At 48.9% G+C, this 14,634-nt stretch overlaps 1 protein-coding gene across 5 annotated transcripts in view; it reads right to left on the bottom strand.

Annotated features, from left to right (window-relative positions):
- The window catches only part of ARVCF (ARVCF delta catenin family member), a 352,355-nt gene that overhangs the window by 214,262 nt on the left and 123,459 nt on the right, over positions 1-14,634 (bottom strand). The gene's annotated exons all lie outside the window — the stretch shown is intronic.

The following is a 14,634-nucleotide window of genomic DNA, read 5'->3' as shown; positions in this document are numbered from 1 at the left end:
CCCCAGGAGGTGGCTTGGTGACTGGTCTGTGTGGAAAGATGCCCAAGAAGGGTTCCCAGGGTAGGGGCCAGTGATGACATGAGTGGGGTGGGAGTCAGGAAGGGGGCGTGGTTTGGCTGCAGGCCTCTGGGCAATCTGAGGATACATTTGGGGCTGGAGGGCTCAGGCTCTGTTATAAACCCAGGTAAGGAGGTATTTGAGAAGGAAGTGCCCCAGGTCACAAGATCTGAGATCTAAAGCAGCCATCTCATCAAATGCCCTCTTTTTACAGATAGGGAAACTGAGGCCCAGGAAGGTGAAGTCATTTGCCCAAGGTCCCAAAGGCAGTAAGTATCAAGTATGTGATTAAAACCCAGACTCCAGAAACAGCATTCTTTCCATTGTGCTACCTCATCTCCCAGTTGTATGTTTAGTTCAAAAAGGATAAGTCCTGATTCTGTGCCCCATGGAGTGATTCAGCACACACGTTTAGGGGCCTAGAATATGAAGGCTGGCAGATGTGGTAATTCTGGGGTCTCTGGCAGCCTTTCCATGTGAGAAGAGGATATGGCAAAGACACAGAGGCCCGAATGGGGGAGGGGTATCTGGGAAGGGGACTGGGCTACCATGATAGACCCTTAGAGTACCACTCTCTTAATTCTATTGTCCTGGGGTCACAAGGTCACCAAGATTTAAAGTTGAAAAGGAAATCTGAGGTCACTGAGTTCAAGCTTTCACTTTACAGAAGAGGAAATGGAGACTTGGGGAATGACTCATCTAATATGGGGCACTTACCAAGCATCAAGGGAAGACAAGAGGGTAGAAACTAGACTTCCAGGAGCTACCATTTGAATGGGGAAGACAACAGAGGTGGGAGGCCCCAGGGAGGGGGCCAATGACAGGCCCCAAGGACCTTAGAGCTCAGGGTTAGGGCCATTATCCTTCAATCAACATTTATTAGGCACCTACTGTATGGCAGGCATTGTGCTAATTACTGAGGATACAGAAGAAGACAAAAGACAACCCTCCCCTGAAGGAGCTCACAGCAGCAAAGGGAGACCACAAACCACCTTAGGTGTGAACAAGCTCTGTACAGGACAAAAGGGAAATGAGGGTGTTTCATCCCTGTAGCAGGTGGGGTTTGAGTTGGGCCTTAAAGGAAGCCAGGGAGATCAGCAGTGGGAGCAGTGGAGGGAGAGCATTCCTGAGAGGGGACACCCAGGGTCTTGCTACACAGGGTCTTGTTCATGGAAGAGCCCCCAGGGACAGGGGACTGAAGAACACATGTTGAGGAGCAAGGTAGAAAAATACTGGAAAGAAGAGGGGACGGGGCTATGGAAAGCTCAGATGCCAGCGGGGTGTGTGTTTGATCCTAGAGGCCACAGGGAACCACTGGAATTTACTGAGGAGTGGGGTGGCATGGTCAGACCTGTACTTTAGGAAAATCTCTTTAGTGGCTGAGTGGCGGATGGACTGGAGTGGAGAGAGACTGAGGGCAGGCACCCTCCCCCGCAGCAGCCACTGCAATAGTGCAGGTATAAGGCAATGAAGGTCTGTAGCAGGGGAGGGGGAGGGGGGCATTCAAGAGATGCTGCCAAAGTGAAAATGACAGACCTTGGCACCATATTGGATCTGGGGGTGAGAGATGGAGAGGAGTCCAGGATGACTCAGGTTAGGAACCTGAGACCTGGGAAAAGGGTGCTGCCCTCCACAATAGTAGGAAGGTAAGGTGAGGGACATGAATTCTGTCTTGGACCTATTGAGGGAAACATGGCTACTGGTCACCCAGGTCCAGATGTCTGAAAGGCTGTTGGAGATGTAGGACTGGAAGTCAGCTGAGAGACTGGGGCAGGAAGGAAGATTTAAGAGTCAGCAGTAGAGATATGGTCACTAAATTCATGGAAGCTAAAGAGATCTCCAGGGGAAGAGGCCTCAAGTCAGGGGGATGTCTACCGTGACAGGGCATGATCTGGAGGAAGATTCAGCAAAGGAGGCAAAGAAGGAGCAATAAGAGAGGGAGGGGGAGAACCAGGAGATATGGAGGCCTGAAAACCCAGAAAAAAGAGACCATCAAGAAGAAAAGAGTGATCAACAGGGTCAAAGGTTGCAGAGAGACCAAGGAGAAGGAGGTCTGAGAAAAGGCCATGGGATCTGACAGCTAAGAGACCGTTAGTAACTTTGCAATGAACACTTTGGGTGGAATGGTAAGGTTGGATTATAAGGGGTTAGGGAGAGATTGAGAGAAAAGAAAGGGGAAGTACCTCTGGTGGATGGGCTGCAGGAGCCCAGAGACCCTGGGGTTCAGGGTTTGGGAAATGACAAGGCCCAGCCACCCCAAAGGAACCACAGCAGAGTGGGCAAGGAGGTGTGACCTGCCCAAGGACATATGACCGAGCCAGGATTTGAACCCAGGCCCTCAGACTCCCAATCAGGCCCTTTCAGTTGTCCTTCACTTCCTACAGGACCATGGTAGCAGCATGGGGAGGACAATGCCCTTGTTAGGGCCCCCAGAGGCCTTGGAAATGTATCTAGAGGTGAATCCGGGAACTTGAAGGAGGGAATTTGCTACTGGAAAACAGACTGTAAAGCTGAGCCAAAAGGGGAGTTTGGCAGGTCCGTGACCCTAGAGGAGGAATGCAGAGTATGAGGAGTCTGAGAGGGAATTCAGGAGAAGAATCAGGCACTTTCATGGCTGCCATTTTTAAATGAAACCACAGACACAAACATGACATTTTCCCTCAAGGACAACACTGGCACAGCAGGCAGCTGTCTGTGGGGGGCTCTGAGAGATGTCCCCCTGTGAGGCCTCCTGGGTGAGGGAGGAGGCGTGTGTGTGTGTGTGTGTGTGTGTGTGTGTGTGTGAGAGAGAGAGAGAGAGAGAGAGAGAGAGAGAGAGAGAGAGAGAGAGAGAGAGAGAGAGAGAGAGAGAGAGAGAGAGAGAGAAGAGACAGAAAGATAGAGACAGAGACAGAGAGGGACAGCACCAAGGTGCTGATCCTGGGTCTGCTCTAACACTCAATGACCTGGGGGAGGTCTCTTATCCTCTCCTGGTCTCCATTTCCTAAACTGTCCAATGAGACAATTGGAATAAGTCATCCCAATCCTAAAATCCTACAGCTCTATACCTTCATGCCTCTCTAGTTCATCTGTGAAATGGGACACTGCCCCTGATCACCCCTGAGGCCCCTTCTGTGCTCTGTGGTCTGGTGTTCTTTTCCCTGTACTACACTGTTTCAGTGTAGACATCAGTCAATCAATATGCCTTTATTAAGTGCCTCCTGTATGCCAGGCATCATATGAAGCATGGCGAATTCCTAGAGTCAAATGCAACCATCCTCAGCCTCCCGGGACTCAGGTTCTATTGGGGGAGAGAAAATCCAAATCCCTAGTCTGTGGAATCCAGCAGAGGCCTCATGATACTGTGGAAAGACCCCTGGATTCTCCTCAAGTCCCTGTTCACCTGTGAGGAGTCAATTCCCCTCTATGGGTCTCAGTTTCTCCCTCAATAAGAGGAGGGTGGTGGACTCAGGGCTCATAGGTCCCTTTCAACTCTAAATCTATGATCCTTTGAGATGCAAAAGGCAGCTAGGTGATACCATAGTACATAGAACGCTAGGCCTGGAGTCAGAAAGACCTGAGTTCAAATCTAGCTTCAGACATGCACTAGCTTGGTGGCCCTGTACAAGTCACTTTATCCTGTCTGCCTCAGTTTCCTCATGTGTAAAATGAGCTGGAGAAGGAAATGGCAAAACCCTCCAGGATCTCTTCCAAGAAAACCCCAAATGGGGTCATGAAGAGCCAGACATGACGGAAAGTGTCGAACAACAACACTGAAAGGTATAAAAAGTACAAAGCAATTTTTCAGGGGAGACAATGAGCAGTAGGGGAAGGAGGCCTCTGAGATGATCTTCCCAGGAAACTAGCCTAGTGACCTCAGGGAGAGGAGAGAGGGAAGGGGGAGGGGGGAAGGCAATAGCTCCTGTTCCTGAAGGTTCTAGCATCCTCCAAACCCCTGGGAGTCTGGGTAACTAACAGGATAAATCCACAAACAAAGTCATCCCCTCTGAGGGGCCCAGGGGACACTGGCAGGGCCCTCCTGGGAAAATCTCCAGGTATTTCCAGAAAATCTCTAGGTTTCTGGAGGAGGTAGGAGCCTATTTCTTTCCCCATATCTATCTATCTATCTATCTATCTATCTATCTATCTATCTATCTATCTATCTATCTATCTATCTATCTATCTTCTCTGCCTACTATGTGCCTGGCACCATGCCAAGCACTGGGGTACAAAGAAAAGCAAAACTAGCCTCTGCTCTCCAGGAGTTCAGTCAAAGGGGCCGAGGCAGCATACAAACAGTTAGGCACACATCCCTGCTCCGTACAGTGTCTCTGTCCCTCTGCCTCGGTTTCCCCGTCCACCGCACCAGGGATCTGGGACCCGGCTTCCTCAGGGTCTGGGGGCAGCGCCAGAGCCACAGTCCCGGGGGTTCCCACCGGCTGCCAAACCCCTGGCAGTTCCCGGGGAAAACAATCGTGGCTCCTGGCAAACAAAAGCCAGCAAAACAGCCAAGGGCCTTGGGCATACCTCCTCCCCTCTTCCCCTCCTGCCCCTCCCCCGAACCACAGTCCGAGTCAAGTTCTCCGACGCCGCAGGATTGTTTACCATTTTCCCAGAGAGCATCCTTCCCTCCGAGGATCCGTCCATTAGCATAACTTTGAAACTAGCCGAATATTTCTGCCCGCTGGGCAGTAACCATAGCAACGGGACTCGGGGGAAGCAACAATAAATATGATACAGTGTCAATTACCCTCCTCCTTTTATATGCAGATGAGGCGCCCGCAGAAGGAGGAGGAGGGAGCCAGCGATGGCCCCTCTGGCTCAGGAGAGGGGGGCCCCTGCTGAGCCCAACGCTGTCGCTAATGGCTTGTCGGCTGCTCCCTTCCGAGGGGCGGTGGGTTGTCTTCAGAGTTGCTGAAAAGGGCCTTCCAGAGCATCTAGAGCCCTCCCCGATCATGTCTGGGGTAAAAAGCCCAGAAAAAAGAGACCCGCTCAAGGTCACACAGCTGGGATTACAGTCTGGACTTTGGGTGTCCCTCTAGCTACTGGAGAGGAGGTCAGAAAGAAGTGTTCCACGGGGCTATGGGCTAGTTAGTCCAGAGGAGGGATTCAGGCCCAACTTTAGTGGCCCACACAGCAGAAACCAGGAGAAAAGTGAACCAGTCTCGGCCGCAGGGAGCTTATGGTCTACTCAGGGATAAGTAACTGCTACTCATTCGTGGGACTGGGCCAGGGACTGACTGGCCCTGAGATTTCTTGGGTAAAGCTGCCTGGAACAGGGTGGATCAGCATCTTCTAGCTCGCTAAAGGGGGAAGTGATTTGTCGGAGTCCCACAGAGGTAGGGCTTGAACTCAGGGCTTCCTGGCTTTGAGGTTCCCTCTCTACTCTGCCTCATGGAGCCTTAAATACCAAATCTATACAAACTCGCTGTAAAAGCTAATGGAGGGGTAATGGGTAAGAATTGGGGGTGGGGGGCAGAGATTGATACAGGAGTGGGTCGTTTGAGCTGAGTTTGGCAGGGAACTAGTATTTCCAGGAGGCAGTGGGGAAGAGGGAGAGCATGATAGGCATGAGAGAGAGCCTAGGAAAGGTAGAGAGGTGAGAGATGGAATTTCATGCACAAGAAATAATTAAATAAGATTGGGTTCGCAAGGGCTAGAGGAAGACTATTGGGCCCTGGGTCAGGAAAGGAAGGCAGGCAGGGAAAGGCGTGAAGCCTCAAACAGTCCTGGGTTTGTACAGGATCCCTCTAATCTGTATGCTCTCTCCTTGCTCTCTCCTGGCTCTCCCTCCTACCTACCGAGTGCTCCTTCTCAGTCTCTTTGTAGGCTCTTTGTCCAAGTCAGGCCTATAAGAATGGGTGTCCCTCAGGCCTCTGGCCTGGACCCTCTTTTCTCCCTAAATTTTTCACTAGGTGATCTCTTCAGCTTCCGTGGATTTCATGATCATCTGCGCTGAGGACTCTCAAATCTACGTGTCCTGCCCCAACTTCTCTGCTGACCTCCAGTCTCGCATCTGTAACTGCCATTTAGACAGCTTGAACTGGATGTCCAGGAGATATCTTACACTCAATGAGTCCGAAGCAGAACTCATTCTCTTTCCCCCTAAACTTTCTCCCTCTCCCACCTTCCCTAATGTTGCAGGGCACTGTCCTCCTCCCACCCCTCAGGCTCCCAACTCTGGACTCCTCACTATCTCTCAACCCCCCCCCATCCAATCACCAGCCAGGACTGGTTAACATCACCTCTGTGGCATCTCTCCTCTGAGACTGCAGACCCTCACCCACCTCCCACCAGTAGTCTGGGGATAAGTCTGCCAGCTTTGAGTCTCACCCCATTCCAGTTCATTCTTTAAGTCCAGATCTGACCATCATCACATCACCCCCCTACTCAGTGAACTCCAGTGGCTCCCTATGACCGCCAGGACTAAATATACAACCTTGCTTGGCTTTTCAAACCCCCTATGACCTGGCCCACTCCTACCTTTCCAGTCTTCTGACAAACACCTGACTCCCTTCAGAACGCCAGTTATAACAGCGCATGGCCTCTGGGCTGTTCCTCACACAGTCCCTGCTGCTGTGGCCTTTCCCTGGTGGATCCTCACGCTCTCCCTCCTCACTTCTGTCTGTGTCCAGACTTAGTGAAAATTCCACATCTTTCAGGCTTCCCTGGTCCCTCCCAGGGCCAATGTCCTGCCTCTGACTTTCTCTTCAACTTACTCTGCTTCTCTCTTCCTTCACCTATAGGAAGCAGGGGCTATCTTTTAGCTTTACTGGGTATCCCCTGGAGCACCTGAAAAAGAAGTGCTAGTCATGTGACTGATCAACCAACAGATCCTGGAGGCCACAGGAAGCCCTGGGAGTTTTGGGAGCAGGGCAGTGACATTATTTTAGAGATATCAGTAGGACAGGTATTCTGAGAATGGATTGAAGGAGGAAGAGCCAGGAGGAAGCAGAGTAATTAGGAGTTTAGAACTAAAGTCTAGATGGACAAAGTGAGGATAAAACTCAGGGCTGGAGTCAGGAGCCCTGGGGTCCAGTTATTCCCATGTTACTGATAAGAACCCTGAGACTCAGAAAGATTAAGTGATTGCCCAGGGTCACACAGCCAGGAAGTATTCATGGTACAACTCCACCCCAGGCCTTCCAGACTCCAAGCCCTACACACCACGCCCCATGCCCCTCCCAGTACCAGGTGGCAGCCATCGGACCTCCAGACAGACAAGAGACCCTTGGCCCTGCCAGTCTATCCCAGGCCTGCCTCAGTACCAGGGTTGCAAATGCCCAGCCCCTTAGCAGCCTCATCTCTGGACAGGAAATCTCCCAGAGTAATTCCAAGAACATCGTTGCAGAAATTAATGTGTGTGCAGAAGTCACAGCTTACTCCATGAATCAGGAGTCAAATAGTAGTGTCTCCCAATGTAATCAATGATCTCAGGGAGGCTGAAGTGGCCTGATGCCAAAGTGTTTTGGTTTGGAAAGTTCCAAAGCTAGCGCATGAGGTCACAGGGGAAGACAGTGATGTGCCCTTCCTAGTAATGATGGTGGGATGGTTGGATTTTGGATCCAAACTAAGAAAGTGAGGGAAAGGTGAAGACAAGATCAGACAAAAATCCAGTGGGAGGAAAGAAAATGGCTAGAGAGTAAGAAGAATGGTGCCTAGGGCTGCCTAGAACTGAGGAAGACAATTCAATTCCAAGCCACAAGTGTCAGAATGAAAGGGAGAGGGGAAAATTCCATTAAACATCACTCCCCTCCATCCAACAATGAGAGGTCAGATAACACTGAAATTAACCACAAGAGGCATGGGGGTTGAAATTATCCAAAGTACTCAGTGCCGAAACACAGTAAGGCAAAGGAGGTACCCATCAATTAGACCAAGAGCTTTTCACCTGGCTTGGGGAAGCCTAGAAATCCCTTCTCAGAATTATATTTATGTAAGTGTTTAAAATGATATACATAGAATTACAAAAGAGACCAATTATATCAAAATATAGTTACTGAAACTTAAAAAAAAATTTAACCAGGGGTTAAAAACTGTTGGTTTGGGGAATGATTGAATGAAGGATGATACATAATGATGGCATATTGCTACCCCCTAAAACACACCCTTGTAATGCAGAATACAGAGAAGTATAGGAAGGTTTGGTCATCTAATCAGTCTTCCTCAGCTGCCGCCCTCTCCCACTGGAAAGGCTCTGTCTTACTCCCCTCATGCTTTATTTTGATGAGCCCAAATCACCTGCCTGGACAAATGCACAACGACTACTCCCCAGACCAACTCCACCATCCACAAAAGGGGAGCAGCCCTTTATCTCTCCCTGAGAATTGTATAGACCTTCATGCTACCCACCTGCCCATCCGCCCTCTGGTGGTAGACAGAGGTATAACTGCCTAGCTAAGTATAGTTTTCCTTAGGGTCTGCTCCTTAGAGCAGGACCAGGCTAATCCATCCTATGAAATCTCCAAAGAACAGCAGAACATTCACTCTCTTGGCCCCTCCCTGAGAAGGCTTTCAGAATAAAATGATAAGACGTCGGTTCATGGAAATCCAAGTCTAGAGATGGAAGAGATCTCTGAGGCAACCAACCTATTTTGTAGATGAGGGAGCAGAGGCTTCCAAAAGTGGTCACTTTCCAAGGTAGGTAGTAAGTGACATGATCAGGATTCACAGTCAGATCTTGTGACCGCACCCCTCACAAAAATTCAGCACTTTCATCTTCAGAGGGAATGGGAAGGAGGGGAAGATAAAGGCTCTATTCTGGGGGACAAATTTCTCTAAAGAAGTGGGGAGTCCCTTCCATTCCTTTCCTCATCTCCCCTTCTGTCCTCTGTCCCCCACTTTTCTCTCACCTTCTACTACTGCCTCTTCTGGTTTCTCTTCCTCCATCCTTTCTATTCTGTCTCATCTCCGTCCCCCTCTTACCTCTTGCTTCTCTCCCTCTCTCTCCTCCTCTCTTTTTCTCTTCCCCCTCTTCTCTCTCTCTCCTTTCTCTTCTCTCCTTTTTCTCTCCTCCTATCTCTCTTTCTCCCTCCTCCTCTTCTCTCTCTCTCCTTCCCTCTCTTCCTCTCATCCCTTTCCTTTGTTCTAGACTCTAGGCCATCCAGACCACACCCATAAATGATGCCAGGGAGACCCCAAAGGAAGAGTTTTTGCACTTGCACTCCACCCCCCCAACACTGCCCCATTGTTAAATAAAAAATATTAAAGCCTTCCCGAGCCCATTGAGCTGCCTGAGAAGAGCCACTCCGGGACTCGTTCTGCATGACGGCCTCTCCAGGCCAAGGCAGGGCAGAGATTGGATCATTAATCACCTCCTCCATCACTCAGGGCTGCAGCTAAAAATAGGAGTGCCCAGAATACCTTGCCAATTTTATGAGGCTACAGACAGATGAAATTCCCCTGGCGTTCCTGGGTGGCCTGATGCACAATACTCAAGCCACTTTTAGAGGAAAGCAGAAGTTTCACAGGCAGGATATTCTCAGGATCACACCCTCTCCCAGTTGGAAGAGGACCAATGGGCCATGTGGTCCAGCCTATACCTGCACAGGAATCCCCTTCGCCATGTCTGGACCAGTGAGCTTCTAGCCTCTGCCCAGTGACCCAAGGGAGGGGAATCCCACCACCTTCTGGGCAGCCCCATCCCCTGGGTTAGCTTTTATCTCTTAGCTACAGATTCTTCCTGGCATTGGGTCTAGAGTGGCCTCTGGGCATCTTCCCCCCAATCCTCCCAACTCTGCCTTCTGTGGCTCTGAATCCCTCCTTTACATGAATACTTTGAATACTTGAAATCGATAATCATCCATGCTCCCCCCTCCCCCACACACACCTTCCAATTCTTCTCTTGGCTAAAAATCCATAGTTCCTTTAATGCAGCAGATCTCAAAGTGTGATCTCCCTGAGACTCTTACAGAGTGTTCACAGGAAAAACTATTTTCATACTAATACTAAGACATTTTAATTTCTAATATCGTGAATACCGATAGATATAACCCACGTAAGGAAAAGGTCTTTGGAAGGCCCACAATTTGGTCCTGAGACCAAAGAGTGTGAAAAGAGTTGCTTTAATGGATCTTCTTATGACATAATCTATTGTTGTCCTCCATGCCACCCCCACCTCTACTTATCTCAGTCTTTCCAGTAAAATTTATGTAGAGTTCTTTAAGGTTCATAGACAGTTTCATATAAATATCTCACTGGATCCTCACAACAAATGAGGAAACTGAGATTGACTTGCCTAGGGCCATACAAAATATCTGAGGCAGGATATGAACTCAGGTCTTCCTAACTTCAGGTCCAGCACTGTCCATCTTGCTCCTAGAGGGGACCAATTATTTCATTTTTTTTTTTGTCTTTGTAGCCTTAGCATCTGGCACATAAAAAAGGGCTGCTGGTTGACTGATCATTCCTAACCATGATACCAAGGTCAAGTGTAGTCTGAGCAGGACAGAGGGATTCTCCAACAGAGGAGTGGAGGGTGGAAATAATATAGCTGTGAAGGCCCTGAGGAGGAGACCAAAGGAAAAGCTGACAAGCTCTGCCTCCCCTCCCCTTCATCCCTCTCATTTTTCCCTAGCATGCCTCCATCCTCTCCTCTCCTCATTTCTTCAGCCTTTCATAGCAGCAGCTCAGGCTTTCTGGGTCAGGTTGGTGAATGGCCCTAGCTGCATTATTGAGCTGCTATCTGGAGAACCTTTGAAAATGGTCTTAGGGCACTGCTTGCTTCCACAAACTTGGGTTAATGTGAGATCACATTATTTATGTGAGTGAGGGTGTTAAGATGGCCTTAGGAAAGCTTCCAGAAAAATCCCCAAGAGGAGCGAATATTTTCATTATGACAAGTACTCTCAACCCTACCAGGAGAAGGAGATCTTATCTAAGAATCAGTGGCCAAAAATGGGAAATGGATGCATTTTACCATTATTTGTGACAGAAAGGAGAGATAGAAGAACAGGTTGGGAAGTCATCAGGTTAGGGGGCTCCATGAATATAGCTGATCTCATGGGATTAAAGAGCCACAGATAATTACGTGCTACAAATGTGGTTGGCTTAAAGGATTGTGAGTAGTCTCTAGGATGCTTCCTTCACACCCCCACTGAGAGCTTCCACATGTCTCTGTCCCCTTCTTTGAACTTTGGCCACACAATAAGCCCACCTCCATCCTGACAATTTATTATTTCACTGTGTCTTTCTACAAGACAAATGCTCCATTGATGGATGACATCAAGCCTCAGAGCCTTTGGGAAGAGATTCATCTTCACTCCAAAGAGGTGACCTAACCATGTAGGTGGCCCAGTGGATAGAGTACCAGGACTGGAGTCAGGAAGACTCACCTTCCTGAGTTCAAATCCAGCCTCAGACACATATTAGCTGTGTGACCCTGAGTTAACTCAGCTTGCCTCAGTTCCCTCATCTGTAAAATAAGCTGGAGAAGGAAATGGTAAACAGCGCCAGTATCTTTGCTAAGAAAACCCCAAAGAGTCATGAAGAGTAAGATACAACTGAAAACAACTGAACAACAAAAAACCCATCTCCATGGAAAAACCAAGCGAATGATGAAGACCTACAATATTATGATATACATTTGCATAGACAATGCAGGTTCATCTCTGTGTGCATGTGTATATAAAATCTTGTACAGATGCTGCAAATAGACAATCAGCTGGACCCAGAATTGCATGCGAGGAAGAGAGCAGGCTTGACTTTCCTTCGAGAAACTTTTCAATGAGCCCAAGTTTCTCCTTGAAACAAAAGGAAAGATTTTACTGCACTGTTGTTCCAGCATGGTGTAATAAGTAGAGAGAGGGCTCCCCTTGAGAAGGGTCGGGAGGACCTGGGTCCAAGTTCCACCTGACACATCCTGGCTGTGTGACCCTGGGCAGGCTACTTAACCTCTCGGTGCCCCCAGGGAACTCAGAATATGAGCTGCAGAGGATCACAGGATAATAGATTCAGAGCTAGAAGGGACCTGGAGGACCATTGAACTTCTTCATTTTACAGATAAGGAAACTGAGTCCATGCCCAGGGTTACATGGAGACTGTGTAAAGTGGGATGAGAGGTCAGGTCTCCCTGCCTCCACTGCACCACCTAGCTGCCCACCTTCAGGGGCCAGTCACCAGGGGATGGGGGGTCTCCTTATCCAAGAGGTCCCTTGACCCAGGGAAATCACAGACCTGGTCTCATCCCACGCTGACTCATAGTGACATTCAATGATTAAGGAATTTGTCAGTCTCTAAAGAATGGGGGCTAAGACTTACCCATGGGGCAGTGGAGAGGCATATAATAGGTATATATAGGCTGCAACCCAGTCAAAGAACTATTTAGTGGAGAATCAGTATAGATGATGTCACCAAAGAAATGCATGACTGGAAAAAAAAAAACTGTACCAAGTCAAGGAGTGAGCTGGAGGGATCAATGATGAAAGGCCCCCACCTGCAGCCATGTTCCAGAACTTGAGAGAGGCTGCTAGGAATGGCAGGTGGACTCTTGCCATGCAGTTATGGGAAAACATAGCCCCAAATCATGGAGGGTGAGTAGACAAAGATGGGTTGTGACCCGTGTGGGTGAAGCCTACACCCACGTCAATGAGATCATGGATGAATGGCCATAAATTGGAGCATTTCTACAAAGATACAGTAATTTTTGACCACGGCAATACCCAGACTGCCTAATAAGGCATGGAAAGGTTAAGATATGCATCAGTGGAGAGGGTGCCCAGGCCGATGAAATCATGGGTCATTGGAATATCGATTGAGATGTCCAGTTATACTGAAATGTAGTTAGGAGATTGGAATTCTATAAATCATTGAACTACACAACTGTAAAGCAGAGAGGGACTTGAGGAACCATCTCATACAAGCCCTTTGTGTTACAGGGGGGAAACTGAGGCATAGCAAAGGGAGAAGGGCCCGAGTCACACAGATAGAACTAGAATCTGGATCTCCTGAAAGAATCTCGGAATCACTGTTCTGGGAGGGAACTCAGATGCTGGCTGGTCCAATGTGTACCCACCTTCCAGTCTAGGGCTCCTTCCTACTCAGCCTTCTCTTTGGCAGCTCTTACCTAGGCCATACTGATGCTCTTTAAAGAAAACTATCCCTATGGATGGTGGAAGGGATAAACAAAATGGCGGATAGGGATGAGACGGAATGGAGTCAGGAAGACCTGAGTTCAAATCTGGCTGCAGACACCTTCTAGCTGTGTGACCCTGGGCAAGTCACTTAGCCCTGTTTGCCTCAGTTTTTCCTTATCGGTAAAATGGGGATAATGATGGACCCTACCTCCCAGGACTGTTGTGAGGATCAAATGAAAAAATATTCGTGAAGTACTTTGCCAACATTAAAGTCCTGTTTGTACACTGGTTATTATTATTGCTTCATTTATTATAATACCAGTGTGACAAATTCCGTGATGAAGTAAACAGCCAGGAGGAAAACACGGGCAATAAGAAAAACCATGGGGAGGCCAAAGACGAAACACTAATTATGATCACTGCTCTGGAGCCGGAAGAGACCTTGGAGGTCACTGGGTCCAAACCCTTCATTCTGCTAACAAGGACACTGAGGCTGGCTTGAGGCCTCACAGGTGTAAGGGTCCAAAGAGGGACGTGAAGCCAGGTGTCCTAACTCCACGTCCAGAACTCGATCTGTCCAACCATGCTGGTAAAACAGACCTCTTCCCTCCTTTGCAGAGGTGGGGAGCCATGGGTGCAAAATACTGCCTATGTTATCAGATGCAGCCAAGACTCCCTCTTTCTAATAGAGGGTGCATCTCTCCCCTTAATATTGGCATCAAAGAACAACAATGGTTTCTCTCCCATCTGTCTTAGAGAAGGTGTTTCTCTTGGACCATGTCTGCATCAAATACTTCTTCCTTTCTTACTCCCACAGAAGTATAAAGAAAAGATCCCTTTCTCTCCTCTATGTCTGTAGGAGATGGGCCTCCCCTCCACTCCTGCCTCCTACATCTGTCCAACAGAAGACCCAATTAGCGAGGATGATTGGGGAGCCCCTGATCTGCTGGTCACCAGCTATGACACTGGTCATATAGGACACGCCTCTTGTTGAGATGACCCAATAGCTCATGCCTGGGCATCAGGGACAACGTGGAAAGTGAGTGTGCTGTAGTCTTGTGCTCCGCCCCTGAGTCCAGGGGCTTTGCTCCATGTCCTTCTATCCCCTCAGGTGGCCTGATGCAAGGGAGACTCATCTTGGACCTTTTCCTCCTCTTTCCACTCCTGCCTCTGCTGGTGACCTCAGCAGCATCTCTCAGATGACTCCCAGACCTATACATTCAGCACCTCCTGCCCCGAGCTTCAGACCTACAGCAGCAACTGGCCATTCACCATTTCAGACTGGATGATGTCCCACAGACATCTCAAAGTCAGCACCTCCAAAACTGAATCTCCTGCTTCCCCATCCTCCTAACTCCTTGTTTTAGTAAAGGGTATCGCCATCCTTCCATTCCCCGAGTCTGCAGCTTGAAAGTCACCCTTGCCTTCTCCTGCCTCACCCCCTCTGTTCAAAGCTAGTCAGCTGCCAAGTTTTATCAAGTTCACTTCCATAGAACCTTCCATGCAGGGAGCCTCCTTTCCATCT

Source organism: Notamacropus eugenii, chromosome 4 (genome assembly GCF_028372415.1).
Source record: "Notamacropus eugenii isolate mMacEug1 chromosome 4, mMacEug1.pri_v2, whole genome shotgun sequence".
NCBI classification, from domain to species: Eukaryota; Metazoa; Chordata; class Mammalia; order Diprotodontia; family Macropodidae; genus Notamacropus; species Notamacropus eugenii.
This window is presented reverse-complemented; position numbering and strand designations above follow the sequence as displayed.